We start from the raw sequence: 3,513 nt of genomic DNA on the forward strand, positions 1-3,513 counted from the left end.
TCAAAAAGCATCCCCATTGTTGAGATCAGAAAACACAGGCTTAGGGATGTCAAATGGCTGTTCAAGGTCACACAGGGCAGAACTAAGAGCTGCCTAAAGCTAGGGCTGCATCACCTTCCCCCTAAGCTACCTGAAGCTTGGTCTGCTTCTGACATGGAGGGAGAGGATCTGGGGGAGCCTCATTCCCCACCTCACCACCCCCACCAAGTTGAGAGACAGTTTACAGTGTGGACCCGCTGCTATGGTGTGCATGTTTGTCTTCTCTAAAACTCATGTTGAAAAGTAGTTGCCATTGTGCCCATATTGGGAGATGGGACCTTTAAGGGGTGTGAAGGTCATGAGGGCCCTGCCATCATGGGTGGATTAATGTCAGTATTGTGGAGGTAGGTCTGCCCCCTCTTGCTCTGTCTCACCCTCTCTTTGCCTTCTGCCATAGGATGATGCAGCAAGAGGCCCTCACCAGATGCCAGCACCTTGACTGCGGACTTCCCAGCCTCCAGAACTGTGAGCAATACATTTCTGTTCATGATAAATTACCCAGTCAATGGTGTTTTGTTGCAGCAGCACAAAATGGACTACAGCACCCACCCTAGGAGAGTCCTTCAGACTTCAAAGCAAGGTACTTAATTTTATTTCTTTTACAATAAAGGTAGTTTTGAGAAACTGAGTTAGGAGGATCCCAGATCCAACAGAGGGGCAAAGGCCTGGAGGTTCCAGGGTGGGAGAAGGGCTGTCACAGCACGAAGGATATAAGCAGACCACTCAGGAAAGAGAAAACCAAATGGTTGTTAAACAACTGACAGGTGGCTCAAGCCTGTAAGTGGGAAATTAAAAAGCAGAGGAAGCATACAATGGCATTTGCCACATGGACACTGGAATTAGCAGAAATGTAAAGGAATGACATCCCCCAGTGTCAGGGTGGATGCAGGGAAGCAGCTGCCATTGGAGACTTCCGTGGCAACACAGCTGCCACAGCCTCTTTGGAAAGTAATTTGGCTGAAGCTATTAAGATTTTGCATGTGCATGTCCTCCTACCAAGCAATCCCATGCTTGGAGTCCATCTTCTGTGGGGAATAAGTATGTGGTACAAGCCAGATTACGTCTCCCAAAGTTCATATGTTAAAGTGCTAACCCCCAGGACCTCAGAATGTGAGTGTATTTGGAGACAGTCTTCATTAAGGAGGTCATTAAGGTTGAGTTCATTGAGGTGGACTCTAATCCAGTCTGACTGATGTCCTCAGAAGAAAAGGGGATTAGGACACAAAGAGGCACAGAGTAGGGAGGCGGAGGTTGCAGTGAGCCGCGACCGAGCCACTGCACTCCAGCCTGGGTGACAGAGCAAGACTCTGTCTCAAGGCAAAAAAAACCAATGAGGCACAGAGTAGACAATGTCTACACAGAGACAGACGGCGGCCATCTACAAGCCACAGAGAGAGGCCTCAGAAGAAGCCATCACAGCTTGCACCTTGGTCTCCGAATTCTAGCCTCCAGAATTGTGAGAAAACCAATTTCTGTTGTTTAAGCCCCACAATCGGGGAACTGTTATGGCAGCCCTAGCAAACCAATGCTCTGCAATAGGACACACGTAAGGTGTTCCATGAAACCCTGCTGAAATGGCAGCAGAATGCAGTCACATCCAGGTTCACCAGCAGTGGAAGGCTGAATTGCTGTGGCAAAAAAGCCCCCCTTATGGAATATGATGACGGCAAGTGAGGCCAAAGCTCTGGGCCTGGTGGGCTAAGAGGCTAAGATGTTGTGTTCTAGGCTGTGGCAAACTGCAGAGACACACAGAGAACAGCTGAACCAACCCTTCCCCACTCCCCATTTTTGTGTATAAACCACTCTATTAAGCCTGATGATTTCTAAGGCTTGGAGCAGGTCTGGAAGGACAGAGGAGCTGATTCTTACATGGGATATCTGAGGCAGGTGGTTAAAAAAAACAAAAACAGTAGCAACATGCAAAAATTCTCATGGCCTAGTCTGATATGAAAACAAGAAAAAGTGTTTTCTCTGATACTTCTACAAGTATCCACCTTCCCAACTTGCAGGTGAGGGAGGAGTGGGAGCCCAGATTTCTGAGGAGTAGAACTGTGGGCCAATCCAGTGGGAAGGCCCTGCTAGAGAGACCCCAGGAGTCCTTATATACAAAGCTGGGTTCTGGACCCGTGTTGGTCATCTCGTGGTACTGGCAGTGGAGACACCCCCATTATTGTTGGCATGGTGCACCTACCCCTTGTCCAGGAAGACAGAGGAGTTGAACCCATCAACCAGCTGCTCATTAATCACCCACATGGAGCTCTGCAAAGATGATGCCCGGCAGCCAGATCATCAGACATCAGGGCCCTGCCTGGCCATCACTGCAGCGGGACACCCACATTAGAAATTCTGCTCCCCAGATAAGGCACAGGACGGCAACTGCATAGACTTTCAGCCAGAGAGGAAATGAGCTGAAGTCTCAGGGGCACAAGATGACACCTGGGGAAATGTGCTTCACCAGGCACTCACCTTCCAGCTTGCCAGGCCCACCGGGGTTCCAACACCCAACAACCTGCTCCGGCCCAGGAAGGGTCCACCACTCATCCCTTGCCTTCCCTCCACCGCCTTGCTCCACAAACACGGTGATGGTGAGATGTGGGGGGCTGCCCAGGTGGGATCACAGTTGTGGCCTGGCCTGGATGGGCCTGCCCTGGACTTCTCAGTGTTACCTTTGGGTACTTCCTGCCAAATGGCCAGAGGTGCCAGAAGTGAGTGCTGAACCAAAAAGTCTGCAGCAGTGGAAAAGACTCTCGTGCCAGGCTTGCCTGGGGTCAGAGCCTCAGAAAGTTGGGATATAGCAGGAGAACATCTTATTCTCTTTAGTGGCTCCCATGGAGTGAGCTGGACGGGAGTCTCCCTCTAGAATGTGGGAGCTGGTTATCAAAGTTCTGAGTTCTGTTGGGGCCTACCACCAAGCAGGTTAGGTCACTTCTTCAAGGTTCCATTACCTTGACCCTTTCCTTCAAAGACTTCCCCAAAGATTCCCTGAGCTACTGACGGCTCACCCTCCTCCCCTATGTCATGTCCTTACCTGTTCACAATTTTGCCAGCACCATTGCTCTGGGAAAACCCAAATGCAGCTAGGGCCCTAGTTTTGAGGAGACATAGCTGGGTTCCAACCCTTCTTTTTCTGACCAGTTCTGTGCCCTGGAAAACTCACTGTATGTCTCAGAGCCTCTCCAGCCTCCCAACCTGCACAGTGCGAATCATCCCAGCATCTGGTTCCCAGAGGCATCATTAGGCATATAGGAGATAATTCTCATAACACTCACAGGTTGGTGTCACAAGTAACAAATGCACAAACTTAAAGAAGGAAGAATTATAAGGATGGATGGGAGGCCGGGTGCGGTGCTCACACCTGTAATCCTAGCACTTTGGGAGGCCAAGGTAGGTGGATCACCTGAGGTCAGGAGTTCAAGACCAGCCTGGCCATCATGGTGAAGCCCCATCTTAAAAAAAAAAAAAAAAAAAAAAAAA

Source organism: Sapajus apella, unplaced genomic scaffold (genome assembly GCF_009761245.1).
Source record: "Sapajus apella isolate SASKATOON/1434 unplaced genomic scaffold, GSC_monkey_1.0 scaffold46, whole genome shotgun sequence".
Classification (NCBI taxonomy): Eukaryota; Metazoa; Chordata; class Mammalia; order Primates; family Cebidae; genus Sapajus; species Sapajus apella.